A 23,121-nucleotide genomic window follows, 5' to 3' on the forward strand; every position below is an offset into this window, starting at 1 on the left:
TGGCAGGTACGTGCGCTAACAGTTAGCCAGTAATCACAGGCTGCAGGACCAGGAGGCGAGAGGAGGCAGCAAGCCTCTGCTGATGTTCAGCAGCCCTCCCGCTGGCACAAGCTTCTGGCTTACATTCTTTCTACAAGTGAGAAATTATTTCTCCTTCCCACCTTACCCAGCTGCACACAACCAACTGCCTGATGGTTGCTCTGGCAGAGGAAAACACCCCACCATCTGTGTTCTTGTAAAAGAAATGGTATTTGTTTATTGCTTAATTGTTAATGCATATTCATCCCAAAATTAGAAATCTTGCCACCACAACTCTTCTACAACATAATAATCAAAGCCCTGCCTGTAGAGTTAATTAGGGTTAAATAGAAAATCATTAAACCACATGCACCATCCCGGAGCGCCCCCGGGCCGAGCAGAACAGCAGCTCCCTCTCATCCATGGCTTGGAGCGGGTGCTGTCACAGCCGGGAGGGCAGCGAGGCACCCTGCCGCAGGGTGTCCTGCCTGGAAGCAAGGACACAAACGCACGCCACCACCAGCAGAGACGGCTGCACCCTCTGGTCCTGTCAGCCAGAGGAGATGAAGATGTGAGGATCGAAGGAGCCTGGATACAGCAGGTCTACCTCGTGCAGTGGGGTGGGATGTGAAGTCAAGAAGTGGAACGAGATGCTGAGGAGCTTCAGGCCAGCACCAGTCCGTGGAGACGGCTAAGGCAAGGACCTGGAGGTGGGCTGGGAACAAGCCTGAAAAGAGGCAATGGCTGGAGCAATTACTTGCCCCTCAGGCCACTGAGAGCCCGCGGTTCCCCAGGTCATTAGTGCCAGCCATCCAACAAACCCTCTCCACACAATCTGTCCTCTCCACTGATGGTCCACAGAGAGGACAATGTCTCATCACCACTGCTTGCTGATCACCCAAGCAGCAGTAGTACACATGGTGGATGCAGGAGCCCAGCTCCTGGCAGAATGGCCCCTCTCCTCTCCCCACACATCACAAAACACACGCAGAGAAAAGACATCATCCTGCACCTCATTTTGTCACAGCATACCTCCTTCACGCAGCAGAAGTGCAAGCTGAATGACAGCACTGATGCTAGGTTCTACCTGTTAGGGGTTTTTTAACCCCACTAAATTAAAAAAAAAAAAAAAAAAAAAGTGTAGTAAATAAAGCACAAAGGCCAAATAAAGCACCATGAGAGGCAAATCAAAGCTGACAGAGTGATTCCTTCCTTGCTTCTGTTAGAACTGTTATGAAACCTAAGAAACATCTTAAACTTTTCACATCCCTTACTACCAGCCCCTTGCACAAGGTCAGACCCATCATCAAGTCTGCACATAGGCTGAGTCCTCAGCACCAGAATTGCATTTCACAGACATCAGAAATTATTAAGGGAAGTAAAGCCCTGGAAATCTCCCAGAAGAGCACCCAGATCTGGCTGGGTACGCTGTGCATGCCTCGGGTCCTCATCTATACGGAGATGCTTTCCAACAAACGCATTGCAAACTGCAGATGCTCAGACATTTATGAGGAGCACCACAGAAAAGCATACTAGAGAACTTACGTTTCTGTCCTTGGGGCAAGGTTTAAGTGCACAACAAGCAACGCATAGTTTCAGAGCAGCAAAAAGAAAAAGAAAAAAAAAAAGAAAAAACAACCACAAAGACACATCCGTTTTGCAGAAGGAGCAAGGCAAGCATCAAGCCAAGAAGCAGCTGTGAAACCACACAATCAGAAGCCATAGTGCCCACACAAGCCAAATCTGGGCTGTGTAAGTCACTTGAAATGCTATCCTGCCTTCTGAGAGCCTGGTTTTGCAGCCTTTTCCTGCTGCTACTGAGGTCCAGGTTGACGGCTTAACAATTCTACATGGGCACAGTAATGCTTGATAAGCCTGCCATTACCACAGTGTAAACCGTTGCATGTCTATATAAATTATTGACGTGGCTGATGCTACTAGAATACCACCTCTGCTACAAAATGGAACCTTCTTATAAATAAATCACAACAACAACAAAAAAATAATCAAAGGCATGAATATACAGGAATTCCACCACCTGCGTTCATTTTCATGGGACGTAGCTTTGCTTGGTTTTGATGCTCCAGTTCAAGAAGCTACCGTTCACCCTTGCTCAGTTCAACTGCTTCACGACACTGCAGGAGAAAAGACTTCAGACACCAACCACTGCTGAAGCTAGAGGAGTAGAGGGCAGGAGTTTCTAGGGGAAATACAGATGTCCTTCCACTTTAATGAAAGACCCTCTCCCATTTATTAAAGTGAATTCTAGGACAAGGCTAGGGCTACTGCGGACTGCTGCAATTAATTCCAGTTACAGACGTAAGTTTGGCAGCTTGTGCTTAGGCAGCCTAACGAGCATCGTCTCAGAGCAACAGGTCTTTGTGAACACTGGACAAACTCAACCCTCAGAAGCCACAGCAGCAGCCCAACCGGCATTCCTTCCCCCAGGGGTGGCTCAGAGAGCACTGAGGCAACGGCTGGAGCATCTGGGCATGATGCAATCGCAGCTGCCCAACCTCAACCTGTGCTACCTGGGCAAGGGGTTACACCCCTCAAGGGCTAAACCCAAGGAACTGAAAATCCAGTTAGCGATTGCTGTCTTGACCTTGCACTGGGGGAAAGGCACACCCAAGCTGTGACATTATCAGGATATTCTAGCAAAGAAATCCCCTGCTGTCACACTGCCTTCACATGAACAGAGCTAGGAGCTTATCTGTTGAGAGGCAAGTTCAAGCAGGACTTTGCTTCCTACCCTTCACCAGGACACCGTGCAGTAACAGAGACACGGCCAAGCCACACAACAGCCATGGTTCAAGCAGGAGCTACACCATGGCCATCAAGAATGACTACCTGTGCGAATTATGGCTAACCCAATCTCTCCCAGCTGGCAGCAGCCTCACCCAGGCAATACACCAGCAGGATCCTTTTTCCACACCTACCTGTTTTCCAAAAGTTCCTCACCACTTTCCCCAGACAAGGTACTGCAAGCATGAACATTTCCATGTCAAAACCATCTTGCCTGAGATAAGCTCAGCTTCCTTGATCCTCCTCCCCAAACCAGAGCTGAAGAATTGCTCTTTTTCCAGCGAGCAGCACCAAAGTACCTTTTCCCCAGGCTTGTTTTAAGGGGGTAGTTTTTGCAGCTCATCTGCCCTGACACACCTACTTTTTGACACAAACACACAGCTAATAGTCTGGTAACCAGCTATAAATTTTTCATTAGAACTACTGATAACACCAACAGCTAAATTCAGTTTGGAGAAAAATAAGGAAGCAAGGCAGAATATATCCAGACGTTTGGAGGAGTTCTAGGGGTTGTTTTTTTTTTTCTCCCCAATTCCAGAGTTTGTTTTCGTGAAACCTAAAAAAAAGGAAGCAAAGGGGTGTGTGTGGGGGGGTGTGTGTGTGTGTGTGTGCTCAGAGACGCTCACAGACCAGAAAGACCCAAAGCTCTCTAGAAGATGGCTGCTTAGGAATCTGGCAGGGGCTGAGAGGGGCTAGAAGGAGCGATACTGGAAGGAGGAGAAGGTTTCTTGGAGCATAAGGTCAGCCAGGCATCGGGCCAAGAGGAAAAGGTGTGTAGGTCCGATACTCTGGGCATGCCTGCAAGATGCTCTTTAGGCTGCCCATCTAAGGAATGCTTTGAAATGGCTGCAAGATTGCAACACACAGCATTAACGCAATAGCCCACGGGGCAGCATCAGATGGGAGAAGCAGGACATGACTACCGTTTTGCCCAGCCTGAGTGTTTTCACTTTAAAAAAAAACAGCCAGTGATGGAAATAGCTAGCCACGAAAACCCCACCAGAAGCACAGCCTGCGGTTACCGAAAACCTGACAAGTGATCTTATGGCAGAAATGGTGGGCCACGTTCTCCAAGAGTCATTGTCACCATCCCACAGCTGCTGGCACCAGCCAGTGAAGCACGGCACATGGTGGGGCTGCACACCGAGGGAATGCGGGGGGCTGGCAGCATGCAGCTGCTCCCTCCGCTTACCGGGAGACCTGTGCAGCGTTTAATCACACCTCAGGTTTATTTTCTTCCAGACGAGGAGAGTTACAGCAACCAGGGGTGACCCACATGGGTGGAAGCTGGGAAGAAAGACCTGAGACCTCCTGACAGCAGCAATTTTATCAGCTCAGCCACTGACCAGATCACTGCGGAGGTGCTGCGAAAGCAAGAGCGCTGCCCGGTACTGGCTCCAGCAGGTGGGTGGTCTAAGACTTGGCTTAAAACCTGCCAACGGTGGAGCTGAGCTGTGAGCAGCAGCGGCCACGTTAGAGCAACTCCCTTCCTGCCCTGGCTGCGGCAGCCACCCACCGACCCGCGCGGCGCACGCGTGGCAGGGCACCGCGTTCACGCCTGAGAACGCTCCACACATGTGAAGTGCCGGCAACAGCCAGATGACGTTTAGGTGCAAAACTGAGTACTGGAAATATTACCTGCAGGGTTTTACTCGCTGTCCTCACCCAGCGTAAAAATCTCAACTTGGCGGTTGCAAAAGAAGGAAGGGGGGGGAAGGCATTTCTGCAATACTGCTAAAAAAAGTTAGGCTTCCAGAACGTTGTCTGCATGGAGACAGATGGGAAAAATCAAGCCAAATTAATGGCAGGCATGAATTTTAAAAGTATGAGTTAACATGCATTAATGACCTTGGTACACCCTCACACATGTAGCTACGGTAAGCTTAAATTTCCTTCATTTCCATTCACTTCCAGCATGAACTAAACTAAAATTAATTAACAGTGTCCATGCTGCAATTTAACACCATTCCTGACATCAAATCTTACAACTAATCCTTAATTAACCTTTCTGAATTTTTCTCCTTAGATTGCAATATATGATTATCTATCCAGCCAATTAAACAGTCCATGAACATCTGATAAAATATTTATCTGATTGCACTCCCCTAACAACTACGAAAATTTCTCAACCTTAGAACACATAGTGCATTGAAATGCATTAATGTTGTCCGTCTGAAAGAGACAGGTGTTTTGCAAAGTGATTTACAAAGTGATAGTAAGTTTCCAAAATGGAGAGAGGAAAGGCAGAAGGGAGTTATACCACACTGGAAAATGAACTTGATTTCTACCCCAGGTGCAGACTTGCAGGCATTCCCCTCGATTTTTGAAAAGACACCTCTAACCATGCTTGAAATTGCTCAGCCACGTCCACAGGACCTAAAATATTCCCAGTCCACACCCACGCTGTAGAAGAATAAAACAGAAGACAGCAAGTAGCGACTGCTCTGAAAAACAGCAGATAAATCTAAATAAAGCGAGATCCCTTCCACGCAGCTCTCCCACCTCCCTGCACTTTTCAGACCCCTCTGTTAAAGCAGGCAGCCTTGCCGCCGGCTCGGCGTCACGCAGCAGTGATCCCTGCACTCAGCACAGCTCAGCACGAAGCCTCCAGCACTTTTTCAAACTCCTCAATCCACAGGTGAGCTGCTCATTTTGCCAGATTCGAGACAGCTGTTCTTGAAATGTACGTTAAATTAAGTTTGAAGAGCCTGAAAATGCCAATGACCCCTCAGTCCCCGCTTTGTATCATGAGTGGAAAGCCTGACTAACCCATCACACAAGTCATTCTTGAATTAAAGCACCCTTCCAGCATTGCCCAGCTTTTTTTCCAGCTGGGCACTCTCTCACCTCTCAAAATACCCTTTCACGTTGCAGGCACAAGCGACATTTGTTTCTATCAACCCCATTTTTGCCTTCAAGAATCCCCCTGCCTCCAGGGGATCCAAACACATCCTTGGGGCTACTTCCTTCATCTCTGCTCCCAACTCCTTCAGCCTGAATCCCATCACTTGTTCCACTAAAACCTGCCCCTGAAGCACTTGTTGGCGGGACCTCATAGCACGTCACTTACTGGAGAGGAGGTTCTCCTTCACAACATTAAGAAAGATCCAAGGCAGCTTCCTAAGCAGAGTTACAGACTCCATAAAATATGATATCATGCTCCGGAAGGAATTTGTGAAGGTGCAACTGGTCGCTCGATTATGATCTTCCCAGGAAAGCTCCAATCCTTCACAGCCATAAGTATTTGTGAAAAGTGAATTTCAAGATTGCAAGAACTGTTAATAGGAAACAAACTTCAAATTCACAGACACCATTATCTGGATGACAGCAAAATCCATCCAGCACCTTCCAGACCCAGGCTCTCATCAAACATACACAGTATTTCCATCAGACTCGCCCACGAACAATCAGCACAGAGAAGCCAGAACACAGTGTTTCCATCTCTGCTCCAGTTCTGCTAGCACACCTCACTCACAAAGCACCCAACTGCCTGACAATTCTTTACACCAAATCTCTGCTGGAGACATAAGAGCTAGGTGGAGTATTAACATAAATTTATATAAAAATGTACATAAACCAAAAAATATAGTTTGATCCCAACAGTTATAATCTTGTACATCCAAATCTCTAATTTCCTTAAAGACCTCTTGCATGCACAACTGAGTGCAGGATTACAGTTGGATTATAGGGACAATCAAGCCTCATATATAGCATATATAGTTACAAATATACAAATATTATATAAATATAATAGCACAGTGATTATCCACCCCTGGACCAAAGTAAAATCAAGTTATACACACCTATACCTTGGGGGAAGGAAAAAACCCTCAAACCCCAACCAAATGTAACATCCCAACTTAACTAATCAAGGGATCACGCTCAAATTTTCAGTCTTGCTAGGCAATGCAACTCATAGCATGAGGGTATCTTCTCTGAGCAACAGAGAAGATTTTTATTTATTTGTTTAAAATACAAACTAATTGCTTCCGAGATGTTCTGTGCCTGAGCCACTCTGCCCAGAAGGCACAGGGAGCTCTAAATTACCCTCTGCTCGCAGCACTGGCCAAGGATTCTGCTGTACAAATTTAGCAAAACCAAAAAACTCATTACTCTGGTAGTGAGAGTTAAGTGTTATTTCAAGATAAAAAGCAGCTCTTTGAGAGTAGTCATCTGCAGGGGGAACCCATGACCACGGAACTCCTTCAGCCCCCAGGAGATCAATTTTAGAAAGTAGCTATCATTGCTGCAAGACTGCTGTAATAAATTCTGTTGTCATCCCATCAAGTGCCAACGCACCCTCCCCACAGACTAGGGGCTCCGCTGGCACACGCAGGGTATTTGCAGAAAATCTAGTGAACGCGGCCAGGCTGATTTGAACCCCTTTGATTTTCTGATCAGCAAATGCTGTATTACAAAGATATAAAGGGCAAGCCATAACGCAGATCAAACCAAAAAATATTAATCACCACCATCAACAACTATTTTTCTGCAAAATTTTACAGCTGAAAATGCAAACTGCTTCTCCCTCATAAGCGGGAAGGGATGCAATATTTATGAGGGGAGCATTAGCTTCTTTCTAGCTTCTCCCAGCCCCAGGAATCCCAGGCACAAGCCTGGGCTCCATGACAGACGTGGCTGCCAGCACCATGGGAGCTACTGAACGAAAATCAGTATGCAGCGTCCAGGCAGACGGATTGGCATCCTGTGCTGGACGCGTTTAAGTTCTCTGCTTCCTCCAGCAGCACAGAGGTATGTACCAGCAAGCAGCTTTGCTCAGTTAAATTTTCAGTAGCTGCCAGCTCCCGGAGGAAACACCCGTCAGGAGCACACAGAAATGTTAGCACAGTCTGGCAAAGAGCTCTCCTTTTCTGCCTGTGCAGACGTTCCGTTCCCCGGCAGAGGCAGCTGGGGCCCAGGCATAAATGTGAAAAAGCAGAGGCCTCCCTGCCCTTCAGCATCCCGTTGGTCAAAGGGATATTCTGTGCAATGTTTCTATTTTAAATAAAGATCTCACAAACAGACCGGTTTTGAGCTATTAGGGAAAAAAAGAAATGATAAGCATGATGCTGCGCTGCAGCTTTCTGTGCAACCTTTGAGCACAGAGGTTGCAGTAACTTGGGAGCAACAGATCACGAGCAAATAGTTAAGATCATCTGACGACTTGCTGCCAGAGCTGTAAGTTCAGAGACACCCCCAGCCACGCACCCAGAGCTGAAACTCAGCAGGCAGCTTCTAAATGCTGCTGAAGGACTGGCAAAACCCAGCCAGGCAAATAGTCCACTTGGGACCCAGCCAGACAAAAAAACTAGAGGACAGACCTCCTACCTGGCACAGGGGTGCTTGGTCCTGTCGGCAAGCTTCACAGATGAGCTCCTAGCAGCTCACAGGAGCAAGTTCTCATACCCAAGATCTGCAGGTGAACATGCTGCTGTACACACGTTCCACTTGAAAGGACCTTTGGCGGCCCTGACACCAGTGAATACACCCAGCAGCACACATACAGTCTACTGGGAAGCCCACGCACGCCACTACGCGTGCTTCTCATTGCCTCCCAGCATCCTTCAGACCAAGGGATCTATCTTGCACAGCTGAAATCTTGACAGGTAGGAATGGGTTTAAAACAGCAAGTCACTGCTTCACCGACCCAGTTCTGGACCCTCCTTTTTATCATCCACCCTGTTCCACCAGGAATTAGAAGGAAAACTCACCTGCCAGTGGAACAAGCAGACGTGCACTTGCATCAGTACCACCAGGAACCTCAGTGCGAGATTTTAGCGGGGAAGCTTTGGGTTCACATCTCACTAAAGGCTGAACTGCAGCATTTCAGAAAGGTGACAAACCTTGATTTCTACCTATAAGCAAGTGGCTCAAATAGGTAAGTTTTTCTAAGGTTTTTAATCACGCAAGTAATTTGAGCGTCTGATAACAATGATTCCTGCTGGCTAGACATCTAAGAGCACTTCACACTGAAAGCATCTCATTTCATCTTCTAGTTTTTTAATCAGCACAATTGTAGTTAAAAGAACATTCAAAGGAACCACTTACATTTCACTCTTCGTAGACAAGTTACCAGCCAAGCAGCACAGACTTCAAACACATCTGAAGTCACCAGGAGTTCTACTCAATCTCTGCATAACCACAATGAAAACATTCTCCAAACACAAAGATCTCCAGCAGCTGGCCCATCTTGCACTCAGAGACAAAGCCTGTCCTCAACCAAAGCAGTTACAGCAAAAGCTGTAATATTTAGGTCAGCAATCTAAGAAGGCAAAGACAAAGTATCAGATTGATTCATAATGCTCTTTGATTGCTAATCCTGTGCAGAATTGTGATTTACATTACTCTAGGAAAATCCAAGGGCTATAGAAAAGGTCCATGCATTTTGTAAAGGATCATTCAAAATGATTCTGTCACATCTTTTATCATGATCTTTACAAATGTCGAGTTGAGAACAGGGAAAATGACATCTTGCCCCCTGAGGGCTGCGCATGCTGCTGAGCCTCTCCCACATGTGGAACAGGAGTTGGACCACGGCTCTGCTGCACCAGTGCTGCCCTTCCAAAAGCTGCCAGTGCAACAGATCGAGCAGGTCAGGAGAAGCACAGGAGGTGGAAGAACTTGAGTTCAAACATCTCCGTGCCAGCCGGCCTGAGAGCAAAGGGCAGGACAGCCTGACAGGGATTTTGGCCAGCACCCATTATCATCCTCCGCTTCCTCCAGCCTGGAGCAACGCAGGAGTGGGGAGAGACGCGTGCTTCCCAGGTGCCTGTGGTTGAGATGCCTGCACGGGTGGTGTCGTGCACGCACTACCTTTGGCAGAGCGCTGCCCTTCAGCAAGCCGTCTGTCCTCTGACTGAGGCAGGCAAGGAAATAAGCCTCTGAATATACAGTAATCTGCTTCTGCAGCCGAGTTCCTCCTGCACCAGTCTCAAGGACAGAGATAAAGATATGCAACGCTGCTGGCTGCATCTGCTTTGCCACTCATTACACCACCCCTGGCCACCTCATACTAGCAGCTCTAATTCCTCCCATGCAATTCCAGCTGCTGCAACAGAGGACTCGGCCAGCCATCGCTTCAAATCCAGACTTAAGTACTTGCCTATTTTGTCCCTCAAAAACTAAGTCTCTGTGAACAACGATGCACCTCCATTTATGCAGTTCAGTTTTAACCAAGAGACAGAGTATTTGCAAACAAACAGTAGCCACCAGAGCCAGCAGCCTGCTTATCAGCGCCTCATCAACAAATATTGGTTTGCACAAGAATTAAGCTACAGATGCTGATGTATGCCTTCTGTTTTTGGAAATTTAACCTCACGTTTGCTGTCTGCAAGAGCTGCATGCATGCCCAGCTGAGCATCACAGCACTGCTGACAATGTGGCAGCTCACTGCACGGGGTGTCCACCTCCATTTGCAGGCCGGCCACCACTTTTGCCAGAGCTGCACGCTTAGGCAGAGGTCCTCAGCATGTGCCCACAAAGCCCACACTAAGTCAACACTGCTGCATACGAACCCAGCCCAGAACAGAGCTCCTTCCACGGTATTTCGCCACCCTAAGGGAAGCCACCATAAAATGAAGGAAAGCAAGCCAGGCGATAGATTTATCTGGAGCCAAGCTGCAGCCCTGCACGGCTGCCCTGTCCCCAGCACCCGTGGTGGCTGTGCTGGAGCCCCCCAGGCACGCACCCCTGGGCACCGTGGAGCTGCTCGCCTCTGCGGCACCATCCCCTCCAGCAGCAAAGCCACTTACCAGCTGAACTAGAAGAAAACGGATGACTTGCCTAGACTCAGCAACTGCATCACCTCCCAAGCAGCGGCTTATCCTGAGGTGAGGAGGGCGGCCGCCCAGAGCAGAGGAGACCTGGAGATGGGCTGCCTGCCCTCTGAGGTCCCCATGCCTTGTCGCCGGCTCCGGCCCTCGCTCTCCAACAGCAAGAGCCGCAGCTAATAGGAAAAGTTTGCCTCATTAGATGCTCTTGGCCTCTGTCCCAGGGGCCTTCTAGGGAAGATTTTTCCCGGGGATATTCTTCCTCCCAGGGAACGTTCAGCATCACTTGCAGCTATATGAACTCCTCACTTACTCAAAGCTTTACTAAAGCCTTCCCTGACCCAGTGACCCAGGCAAAAGGGCAGGGTTACCAAGCACAAAGGACGTGTGCTTGTTCCCTTACCGTGTCCTGGACCCCAACAGATAAGAACAACTCCCCGAGAGGCACGACCAAGGCCGACAACCAGGTCTCACAGCAAAGGCCAGGACAGAAGGCAGCCCTGTTCCACCGCAGCATCACAGGGGGCTCCTTCCACCCACCACCCCCTGCGAGCAGCAGGGCATGCATCATGGAGCTCCCACATATTTAAGGTTATCCCAGCTCAGGGAAATCATTCCACAATTGTGTCAGGAGGGTTCAAAAAATCCCGTTAGCTAGAAACATTTGAGGGAAGCGCAGTCTGGCGAGCGTGCCGCCAAGGACCGAGTGCACGCTGCAAGTTAGATTAATTCCTCGCACATTAATAGGCAGCTCTGGTTTCTCGCTCCCTCACAGCCAAGAAAATCTGCTACAACCAGCCGCCCCACTGTGGCACCTTTTCCCTCTCGGGTGTTTTTTGTTTTGATGCTGTGGCTGCAGCAAGCGCCCAGGGGCTCAGCACCGGGCAGCAGCAGCCTGCGCCCCCCGCACCGTCCGGCTGCCCGCAAGCACAGCGGGCCCCCCCCGCAGCGAACCCCGCACATGGCAGCGCACAACACACCTGGAACGGTGCGAGGTGGTACAACACACCTGGAACCGGCCGTGCAGGGGTACGAACACCCAGCACAGCGGCTCCTGACACCGCTCCCCGCGTGTGCCGCTGCCCCCCCCCGCAAGCACAGCGAGGAGGGGAAGGGGCTGGGGGCACCCGCTGCGGATTTCACGGCCCGCCGACCCCCCTCGATGGCCCGGGATGCCCCCCGGGACCGTCCCCCCCCGCGGAGCAGGGGCCGGCCGAGACGGGGCGGGGGGCACAGCCCCGGCCACAACCAGCCACCGCCTGGGAGTTGGTGCGTGCGGCCCGGCAGGGCAAACCCAGCCCCGCCGCCGCGATAATAAAGTTCCGCCGCGGCGGAGCTGGCACTTGTCAGTCAAGGCGGCGGTCACTCGCGGCCGCCCGCCACGCGTGGGTCCCCCCTCCGCGCTGGGGTGACCCCCCGGGCCCGGCGCGACGACCCCCCGGGGTGGGCTGGGCGCGGCCCCCCGCCCTCCCGCGGCACCTGCGCCCCGGCCCGCCGCGCACCCGGGCAGGCGGGCACTCACCCTCGGTCACTCGCCGCCGCCACCGCTCGCTCGCCGCCGCCCGGCGCCGCCGCCCGCCTTTGTTGCCGCCGCCACGACCGAGGCATTTAAGCGCCGCTCCCCCGCGCGGCGCTGCGCTGAGGCGGGGCGGCGGGGCCGGGGCCGGGGCCGGGGCCGCCGCGCTGGGGGAGGTGCCGCCGCCAGCCCCGCTGCCGCCGCCGGGCACAGGCCGGGCCGCGGGCGGTGAGCGGGTCCCGGCGGGGGGCTGGCACCGGTGAAGCCTGGGCAGACGCTCAGGACGGCGGCTTTCCTGGAAAGGACGGGCCATGCAGAGCGGGGCAGCGGCGGCACAGCAGCATCCTCAGCATCCTCCTCAGCATCACCCTCCTCCTCCCGCCGTGGCGAGGCTGCCGAGACCGGCAGCTGCCCCAGAGCCGCCTTCCCCCCCCGCGGAGCCCGGGCAGCCCTTCGCGGGGCTGAAGCGCGGGCGGGAGCACGGCTGTGGCCGGTCCCGCTGGGGGCTGGGGACCTTCTCGGGGCTGGGGGTATCGCTCGGGGTCATGCTCGGGGCTGAGGGTCCCGCTCAGGGTCCCACTCGCGGCTGGGGGTCCCGCTCAGGGTCCCGCTCAGGGCTGGGGGTCCCACTTAGGGTCCTGCTTGGGGCTGGGGGTCCTGCTCAGGGTCCTGCTCGGGGCTGGGGGGTCTCACTTGGTGTCCTGCTCGGGGCTGGGAGAAAGTTTCCCCATCCCCTTGCAGAAAGCCTGGGGTGGGAGCACTGAGAGCGCCCCCCTGCCCACCTGCCTTTAGGGAGCTTTCCCTGGGAACACCCCAAAAGCGACCGTACCCCTGTTACAAATGCAGAGCCCTGCTCCAGTGACACTGCCATCCATCCATCCATCCATCCATCCATCCATCCATCCACCCATCTCAGTTACAACAGGCTTATTGCGGATGGGATGCAGCCACAGCGATGGTGCTCTAGGAAGAGGCCGGCAGCCTCCCCGGCACCCCACCTGAGGGCTGCAGCGGGGGAGCCTGCACCCCACGGCTCCCTGGGGGCCAGCCCCCGCACCCCACATGTGCAGCTGTCACAGCTACTTTGTGGCTTCAACTAGCCTCAGGCTTTAACCACGTTCAAGCTCTTCTATTTCTGTTATATATCCACGCAAGAGCAGGGCTCAGTGTGTGCAAATACATTTTGCCAATTTCTGTGCTAATTAGGCTCCAGGCAAGCTAATATGATTATTGTCATCATAAAAGCTTGAGCTCTGGAACAGGAGAGACCCGCCCATGCAAGGCAGAACAAGGGTCCTGCTTAAATCAGCACCATTCCCCATGGGGGGGCAGTGGGGCTGTGGGACACGTACCTACCCAGTACCTACCTTGGCTTCCCCTGCTCAACTGGAAAGAGCAAGCAAGCTGTTTCTGGGATGTATTTGTATTTTTCCACCTCAAAATGGGTCAGCTTGTGCTCTGGGATCACATCCTCCAAGTCTGTGTCCAACCTCAGCATCTCACTCTGCGTTACTCCCATTTCAGCAGCAAGGTGATGTTCGCATGCAAGACCTCTCCCCTCCCACCAGAGTAAGGTCTTCCCAAGGGCCCTCTTACGTCAGAGATGGAACATCTGCAAGGACACATAAAATAATTTGAAATAACCCTCCTGAGGAGAAACAACCTGCAGAGCTATTGCAGAATGCAGGTCCTGGCCGGGTTTCTGTACAGCACCCCGTGCCCTTCAGGACCCTTGGCTGAGCATGCTGTTGGAGCATGGGCACTGGAGCTGGGCTTTCACGGCAGGCAGGCGCTTAACTGCATTAGGCAAAGCGGTTTAGGGCACTTCCCAGCATTTAAAAGCTGGTTAAACCTTACACTGTGCTGAACCTGAAGGCAGATGAGTTCCCATGGCTTTTGAGTAGGGACGTGAGTGAGATGGGCAGCTGGCCAGCCCACATTTACCACTAATTGTGGTATGTTTATGTGGATGTTTGCTCAGAAAGGTCTTGGCCTGGGCTGAGATCCTTCACCGAGCATCTTCCCTGTCTTTTTTGCACTAAGACTGTGTGGAAGTGGGAACCTGCTGTCAATGCAAGGAGCTGGACAAAAGCCTCCTGCACTCTCCCTCGGGGGCTGCAGGTCAGTAACACGCTGGGTCACGTTCTGCCTCTCCCTCCACCCACTCCCCTCCTGCAGAGGTCCCCTTCTCACGGGTCCTGGGCTCCATCTCAGATTCCCCTCATGCTGCGCTGCTTGCAGGAAGGAGCATAACTTCGCAAGTTTACTTGCCTGGATGGTACAGAAATCCCCAAACCACTGTGAGCACTTCCCTCGCCTCCTGACACTGTTCATCCCTACCTTCTTGCTGTGACGAGGTTTCAGACCATGACGGTGCCGAAAGAGGGACCACCTATGGTGGAGGGAAACCTTCCCCTACCTTTGGAAACTCTTAACAAAAACCTGCAGATAACTGAAAGCCTGGGAGCCTCTTCGGGGTGAACCTCACCCACTTGCCTTGCCATGCCCCCGGGCAAGCAGCAGAGGAGACCACAGGGGGAGTGAGGGAGAGCATCCAAATTCCAGAAGGATGTGCTGAGCTGTGCTGGCTTTTTCAGGCTCATGACTCCTACCTTCCGGCAGTGCTTCTTTCTGGGGAACAAAGCCGGCGTCAGCATCTTCATCCAAGTAATTTTTTCCTACGCTGCAGACGAACAAGCAGTTAAAGGGTAAGAGCTGGGAGTCATAGTCACTCCTCTCCATTTGTCACTCTGAAGAGATGGGCGGCCTTGAAAGAGGAACAGCATAAAAAGAAGGCTTTTGTCCTACTAGCCTGTTCCTGCCCTGTCCCAGCCACATCCCAGACCCGTTTCAGGGACTCTTGTACCACCCCCAGCATTGCAGCTGCTGCTGCACGTCCCAGCGTGACCGATTCTCCACTGGGTTCAGTGCCCAGTGCCCTTGGTGGCTTTAGGGGAAAGAAGCAGGCAGGTCTGTAGGTTGCTGGCAGACAGCTTTGCCCCCATGGTTATCTATATTCATGCAACTTCTGGTCATGACTGTCTCGGGAGGGAGGGGGCACACTCACCTGTGCATTACTAGAAATGTTACAGACAAGTGCTCAGTAAAGAGATTAGTATTTGTGCTCCCTGCCTTATAATATTATAAGTTTGGGAATGATAAATAATGCTTTTATGGGGCTGTTAAAAGGAATCTTCCTCAAAGACTCCTTTATTGAGCAGCCTGTAAAGGTAGGGTTGAGTGGCTTTTGCATGAAAAAACTATTTCATCATCTCTTAAATTCCTTAACTCTTTGATTAAAGCTTTAATAGCTTTATGACAAAAAGTTGCCACTTCCTCAGTGTCCTAACCTAACTGACCTTGAATTGCAGGGAAACCACACGTGCTGCGCAGACCAGTGGCGCAGAAGTCCCATAACACTTGGGATGTGCATGGACACTTTCACTGCGTGCAATGACAGAAATTTTCTCCTGAAGCTTCTGGCTTCAGCACAGTGAAACCAACTGAGCAAAAAATATTGAAATTAAAGACAACCCCAAACCCCCACATTGTCCATCCTTGCTGCCCAAACCTGCATTCTTGACAACTGACTTGCATTCTGATCTTAAAAACGTCTGTTGGTGAAGATACCCCAACCAGTATCCTTTTCAGGGCTTGTTTATACTGCAGTTGGAAAGTTTCTCTCAAGGTCTTTTCAAAACTATTATTGTTATTTTTCCCCTGTCCCCAGTGGGAGACCGATTTACTGCCTTACTCTGTGGTAGTTTTATATATACTTAAAGGCTGAACTAATCTCCCTAGCCTTCCTTCCTCTGGATTACCAAAGCCAGTTCGCTCAGTCTGCCCTCACAGGTCACGTTCCCAAGCCCTCCCTGCTGCCCACCTCTGGTTCCTCCCCAGTCAGGCTTTATTTTCCGATGTCTGCCCTGAAGCCTGGCCTGCCCTGAGCAGAGGGAGGGGTTGCATGGTGCCTACACGTGCACCTCTACCCATATTCTCCATTTCATTGCTCTTCTCACAGCGGGCAGCTGTTACCAGCCTGTGCCCAGCCTGCCACGTGCTGCACTCACTGAGGCTTTTTTGGTAAAACCAGTGGCCGACCAGCCCCGTGCCAGACCTCCCTGGGCAGGGGCAGCAGCCAGCCCCCAGTCTGGAGAGGGGTGGTGGGCAGAGCAGAGCACGATGCCACCCAGACCCTTGCCCTCCCAGGCATGTTCCTCCTCCTGGCCTGTTCAGGATTCTGGATTCTTGCTCAGGCAGGATGAGTCTTGTTTTCTGAATTCCCGTGGGTGCCCTTTCCAGGCAAAAGTGAAGAAAAACAGGAGTTGGGCCATGGTGTTTCATCCCTTGGCTGGCTCCAGACAGTCTCCTGGGGCTGGACAAGTCTAACAGAGCCCATGATTCATTATGCCCATGTTGTATTTATCTTTTAGTGTTGGGACGTTGCTATTCAATAAAAATATGGCACATTTAACTGGTAGGGAAATGGCAGACCCCAGGCAGCAACAGCACCGAGAAGGGAGGATGTGTAATTCCCACTGGCACACATGCAGCATATACACACAGCAACAATTAGGCAGGTTCAATTGCCTCAGATTGCAGTTCCAGACAACGTTACTAATGCAAGTCCACACACAGCCCGAGCTAAAAAAGGCGGTTCCATTTTTTTTGCTGGAAAACTCTGTGTCACTGAGTTGCCACACATGGAAGAAAGCAACATCTTACTCAAAGCCAGGATTCTGCCTGTGAAAGGTTTAGCAGGAATCCCAGCAGCCTACGGGTCATGTTTTCTCCTCCAGTTTCTATCTGCACAATACAGAGCTGAGGATGGGTACAGCAGCCTGTGAACTTGTATCTTCCTTTCATCTATCAGAGGACAGAGAGGGGCCGGATCCTGAGCTGGGATGTAGCGCATCGGGGATGCACCCCTGCTCAGCCACCTGCTGCCAGCCCTGCTGTGGGGAGTGGTCCAGGTTCGCTTCTGTGCATGGCAGAAGGAATCAAAGCATGGGGGAGAAGTATCAGAATGTATTAAAGGCAGCATTCACTCTGTCCAGACACCGAGTTTTACCGGGGTCTGGCAGGGTGCTGGATTTCTTTGCAAGATCTGGCCCTAGTGACTGGTATGAGCAAAGCCCAGCGTGGCAGCTCACAGGAGCTGGGCTTGCTCGGATGTGGCTTTGGTCATGGTGACTGACCACATTGGTCCTCTGCCTCCAGGGTCCCACGCCATGCCCTGGGCATGGCACAACCCCATGTATTCTGTTGTAGAACCTCACGGGTCCGTGATTATAATTTTCAGCTATCCTGTAGGCACAGCAGTGGGGTGGAGCGGAGTACACACAGACACAGGTAGCCCAGCCCCGCGCTCTTCCAGCTGGCACAGGCAGAGGTTGCTCCAAAGCCAGATCGTGATGCACAGCAACATGCAGATGAGAAAAATCACACCACTGCCTTTGGTGTTATGTTCCAGCCAAGCTAAAAAATAGGGACTAACCAACTGCAGGTAGCATTTTCCTTGTTTTCTTCACGCTGGAGAGAAGGTTCAAGTCTCAACAATTAACACCTAGAATGATTCCTGTGATCAGCATCCTAACACAACGGTGTATGCTGCTGATGTCTTCAGCTCCTTGCAAGTATAACATGGGGGAGAAAATGGCATTAGGCATTACTTAGAAAAGAGAGGAATTAATATACTTTAAAGCTTATCAGAACCAGATTATATGAATTATTTTCCCCCCACCCCTTATTACCTTATGTTAAAAAAAAAAAAAAAAAAAGGTAAGTTAGCCTATCTAAGTAAGTAAACAAGGAACTCCTTTTCTGTAGAAAAGGACCACACAGGTTACACAAGTTCAACAGGGGAACTTGCGGTCCTTCCTATTGCTACAGAAGCTGCTGTCCTCCAAAAAACCATTTGTAGACTGGTTAAGTTCAAAATGCGACTGAAATGTCTTTAAATTACCTCTTAAACATCTAAAGCAATATCATAATTCTACAAGAAAGTGCAGTGCCACCTACCCTGCAAGCCATAAACCTACCAAGGCAGCAGCAGGCGGTAATTGGGTTTTCCCATGCGTAGCTGTTACGAGCAGAAAGGAATGGGGGAGGACTAGTAATTTTCACAAACTCAGACTTCCCGGAGGTGAGGTGTACCACAGCCTCATCAGTGTTCAGGAGGAGGAGGAGGAGGAGGAGGATGTCTTCCTTGGATCGCAGCCAACAGTCTGGGAGGTCAAGGATGAGCAAAAGGAATTTCCTTGGATGAGAGCTGCATTCCCCAGCCCAGGCTCACGGGCAAGGGCCTCCTCCTTGCAGAGCTCTGTTCTACTTCTCATGGATGCTTGTTTTTTCAGGCTAGCATGAAGAGTGTGGTTGCCTGCAGCTGCTACATGGTCAGTATTCGTTCCTTTGGGTCAGCAGAAGTTGGTGGCCATCCTTTAAAGATTTCCTGCCTGCAGAAGAGCTGCCCTTCACTCTGCAAACACGGGAGTGCAGCTGTCACACCCGAGATGTGACCGTCAGCGGTCCCTAGTCAGACTTTGGTTGAAGCTAGCCCCAAAATTCACTTTTCCTACAATAATCCAGACTTTGACCAATAACATAGTTATTTTTGCAGTCACCCATGCTGCTCCCTGCTGCAGCAGGCCATGCTCAGGCAATTGCTGCAGAAGTAGCTGCCGGTAGCCTGCCTGCACCCACCACTGCCCATCTGGGCCAGCCCGGAGAGCAGCCCTCAGTTTGCTTCTGTGCAAAATCAGCCCAAATCTGCCTGACTTTGCACTGAACTAAGTGAAGAGCTTTCACAGGCTCTGGTCTTCCTTAGTGTTTGGTTTTATGGGGGGTTTTTTTGCAAGGTGGAAGGCAACAGTCTTCCCCACCAAGGTAAATCACACACACACACACACACCCCAAAATAGTAACACACCAAACCTTGCTTCTCCTCTCTGTACTGCAAACCATCGTGGGTCAGAGATTAAAGTACATCAGGGCACCGTGACCATGCCAGAAGTTTTGCAGCATCATTTTTTTTCTTTTCCAGAGGAATATTCTGAGCCAGAAGCTTTTACAGGCGAGTTTTGATTTTGTTCTCTTGTCCCCTGTAAATGCAAACAAACCACATGGCTCAAAAAGCAAATGTGCTTGGTCCGGAGCTGGCTGAGTCACGATGTTTGATTGTCAGTCTATAGTAATTAGACTGTGTGCACTAAACCATTTCATTATAAGGCACCCCAGAGTCAGGCACCTGAAAATAACATCAGACACCGCAGCTGATCCTGTCAGCACCTGCCATTAGTGGTAACATAATGTTGTGATGAAAACCAAGAACTCCACATGGAAACCACTCAATTTGAAGTGTTTTCCTTGATGGAATTTAATAAAAATATTTTTCTTAAGGTGTTTGGTTTTTTTGGGGGGCGGAGAGGGGGAACATCCTCAGCAAAATACTTTGTTAACAACAAAACATTTTCAAGCAGATCTCATCAAGACATACAACTCCTCAGAGTCACGGACAAATGCAAGAAGGCTCTACAAGCCTCCTCCTGTAGAGGAGGTGTTCCAGCCCAGCACAGAATTAAGAAACAGTGGATCCAGCACAGCTACTTCATGCTCTACCTGGTGTATGTATGCGCAGAGCTGAAGAATTAGGAGCTCACCTGAGCTAAACTCCACCCAGTAAGTCTGAGAAACCTTTGAAGAGACATCAAAACTCAGCACACAGTGAACAGAGAAAAGCAGCCTCAGCAGAAACCACCATTTCCAGGTTCATCTGGACCACAGAGTGTTTTTGTACCCACCATGCAATCACCGGGTATGGCAGGAGTGCTTTGGGTTGGACCAGAGATTTTGGCTCTGCTTACCAGAGAGCATCGGCTCTCCCCGTTCCCTGTCCATAGCAGAGTGCCAGCGATGAAGGGCGTTGCGCAGGCTCGCATACTTCTGTAGGGTGTTCTCATGCTGACTGGTTGAGTTGCCTGATGTGCTACAGCAGGGCTGAAATTAAAGGATGTATTAGACAAGCTTTAAGAAAAGAAACAATTGCTTACCTTCCTTTTGAGCAAACTCATGACAAGCCAACTGACTTTAAAATGTCCAAATGTATGCTATTCCTGCCTGCTTCTACAAAATCTAGGTTACCCTACGACCCCTTCTTTCCTTTAAATCCAGAACAGTGCTTTCAGTTTGTGAAAGTGTAAAATCTCTTTCTGAAGAAATCAGCTACATGATGTTGTGCAATGCTGCCCTGGAGAGGGTATGGCTCTTCCACCAGCCCTAGCAGGGAGGCAGCAGGATGAGTTTGCCGTGTGCTGTTCACATGAGAAGTTAGCAATTCCCCCTTGGCTCTCCTGGATATAGTTTTACTATTGCACATATACCTGCATCCTTAACATGCTTACACCTTGAGATCCTGAACTGATCTGCAAACTAAATAGCTGCATTTTCAAGTTCCAAATGTGGACAGATTTTACAGCCCTTACCTGTGTTGATCCACCTTCATATTTGCGAGAAGTTCAGCCGCAGTCCCAGCTCAACACAGCAATATGCCATAGATCTTGCCTTTTTAAGATTTCGCGAGAACTGGTGGGGTAGCGTGAGGTCCTTGGTCTCTCATTTTATGATGGTATGTTGGAAACTCAAGTTTACTCCATTCAGATTCTGGAGTCTGCTATTCAGGGGATTTTAAGATCAATGAATTACATTCTTTCATGTTCAGTCTTGATGTTGGTTTCCCAAAAAAGTGCAAGAAGAGGTTGTTGTAAGGGTGCTGGAAATGCTGATGACAGCATGTCCTGCACCGATGCTATGCATAAGATGACAAGGACTTTGAAACCTCAGCTGAGAAAGTAGAGTAGGGAAGGCAAGGTATCCAACAGGACTCGCCAGGACACCCGTGCTTGTCACACTTGCCTGCACTTGTAGCAACACGGCAGAATTTAGTCCAAACGAGCCCTGATATGACAAACTGGGGACCGGGAGGGAAACCATGCTCACCCTGAGCCCCACAGCCTCATGATTTAATACAACAGCTAGAATTCTTCTACTAGAAGCATAGCATGGAGGTTGTCAGGACAGCTTGCCAGTCCATTGCTATAATTTAACATCAAGCTACCCTTTTTGGGGGCTCATTTCCCAAACGCTCCAAGGGGAGAAGTCAGTTGTTGCTCCAGGGACTGGCAACCACACGACTCCTGCATCTCTGAGAAGAAGTGCCCTGTGGCCACAGCCATGTTGCAGCCCCAGCCTGGTGGTAGGAAAGAAACCTCAGCACACACAGACCCACCTGCCCTGCGGGGTTCGCTGCCTGCACGGTGCCAATTACGAGCGCAGGACAAACGGCAGTGGATTTGCACAAGGCAGTAGCATCCCCCAAGCCGATGGCTGCTCCTTTCCAGCCTCTACCAGCAGCAGAAGGCATACAGCATTAGCCTCAACAGCATTTCAGCATCACAGCATCACCAGCCAGTTTGGGTCTTGCAACCTCCCTGGCTGGTGCCATTGGGAGCAGCCAGGACCTGTTGTTCTCTTACACCAGCAGGAACAGGCTTCTCTTTGCTGCAAGGGGCTGCCCCTCCTGCCTGCTGCTCCCAGAAAATTCCCCAGCATTGCCACTTATATGACAAGGATAATGAAAATTTTCTCTCTTTAAAATTCACAGCAGGCATTTTTTTTCAGAGAAGTAGCTGTCCTTCACCATGTTTACAATGGACTCACCCAATAGTACTAGTTACTGTATGACTGCTGTGTTTCTCAGAAAAAAATTGGGGAAGAGAAGGTGACAAAAACAGCGTGGGGAAAGGAAGAGCAGCACATCCAGACAGATTTTTACCCCCCCTCTCAGAAGTGGGGCTCCACTAACGCCACGCAACTGGTGCAGCACAGACCCAGCAGATACCCATTGCTTCCCTTTTGAAACATCAGCAGGTGAACTGATCAAAGTAACCCAAATAAAATATTTGAAAAGTATGTTATAAGGGTTACACTCGGGGGCCAGGATCCAAAGAAAACCTTCCCTCTTCCCATCACCCTGCAAAGCACAGGCTCTGACAGCCAGGCTACCCGTGCCTCAGCTCTCCTGCATCCCCCTACGCTTCCCTGCTTCCCAGGGGGGGTGAGGGGGTGCCGCAGGGGAGGATGAGGAGGGATCAGCTGCAGCCAGCTTGTCCTGGCACCGGGAGGGACCATTCCGCATGCTGGTCCAGGAGGATTCAAGGTGCAGAGGAAAGCTGTAGCAACCGGCTATAGGGGACCGAATGCTGTTGGTGGCAAACCCTGCTCTGCAGGATGAGCACCAGCACCAGAGCACTTATGGTAAAGCACAATATTCCTAAAAGCACTGGAATGACTCCAGGGACCCATAGCCCACTGGAAAGCATGCAGCTGAGGAAAGAGATAAGTGGTGTTTATACTGTTGAAGGAAAACATACACAGGATTCTTTTCTGGCCTTGGGATGCCAGATGAATAAGGAGTCAGGGCAAATAAAGAAGTCACTGGTTGATAATATATGCACGGGAATTTCCAGACAATGATTTATACTGACTCTGGTATATTTGCCAGTGCAAAAATACAGTCACAAGCAAAGCATTTGGGACGCAGCCCTCCTTTCTCCTAAACACACCTTGCCTGTGCCATTTGCTCTAGTTTGCTTTAGAAGAGGTTAAACAAGGGTCTGCAGATGCCTCCCAAGCACTGACACAGCTGGCGGCCCTTAATGCCTCGCTGCTTTTGCGCACAGTGCTCAAGAAACTCAAGTACAACTTCCCAAATAGTGTTGAGGTGCAGGAGACACAAAATCCCAGTTATTCTGCTGGGGTGGTAGTAAAGGCACTGACGTGACCGGGTAGGGGGCAAAGCTGCCTTTGCTTACAGGGAGCCTTTTCTAAGCTACCTTATTTATGGCTGGTGTGGTTACCTGTTCACACTGCCTCGATACAAGGGGGTCTTCAACCCACAGCCTCAACTTTCCTTTGGCACGGAGGGTTGTGTTCAAACCACAACCTAGGTGCCACAAC

General features: G+C 50.6%; 1 protein-coding gene and 1 long non-coding RNA gene across 5 annotated transcripts in view; both read right to left on the minus strand.

The window, feature by feature from the left end:
• ST6GAL1 (ST6 beta-galactoside alpha-2,6-sialyltransferase 1) overlaps positions 1-12,443 on the minus strand; it is a 47,740-nt gene extending 35,297 nt beyond the window's left edge. For 2 of the 3 annotated variants that reach the window (XM_056358126.1, XM_056358129.1), the window contains exon 1: positions 12,115-12,443. The gene's annotated coding sequence lies outside the window, so the exon portion shown is untranslated. Of the gene's footprint in view, positions 1-8,871; positions 9,028-12,114 lie in introns of those variants that run through there. The other variant, XM_056358127.1, reaches the window with a different exon arrangement.
• A 1,337-nt stretch (positions 12,444-13,780) lies between these two features.
• Positions 13,781-22,733, minus strand: LOC130157978 (uncharacterized). 2 transcript variants are annotated; one of them, XR_008825118.1, is made up of 5 exons: positions 20,589-22,733; positions 19,971-20,103; positions 19,042-19,208; positions 18,150-18,586; positions 13,781-14,791 (listed from the first exon to the last, which is right to left on the minus strand). It is a non-coding gene; the product is annotated as an uncharacterized LOC130157978 (long non-coding RNA). The 2 variants fall into 2 exon arrangements; XR_008825117.1 differs by having other exon boundaries at positions 13,781-17,737.
• Between the last annotated feature and the right edge of the window lie 388 nt (positions 22,734-23,121).

This window comes from Falco biarmicus, chromosome 13 (genome assembly GCF_023638135.1).
Source record: "Falco biarmicus isolate bFalBia1 chromosome 13, bFalBia1.pri, whole genome shotgun sequence".
NCBI classification, from domain to species: Eukaryota; Metazoa; Chordata; class Aves; order Falconiformes; family Falconidae; genus Falco; species Falco biarmicus.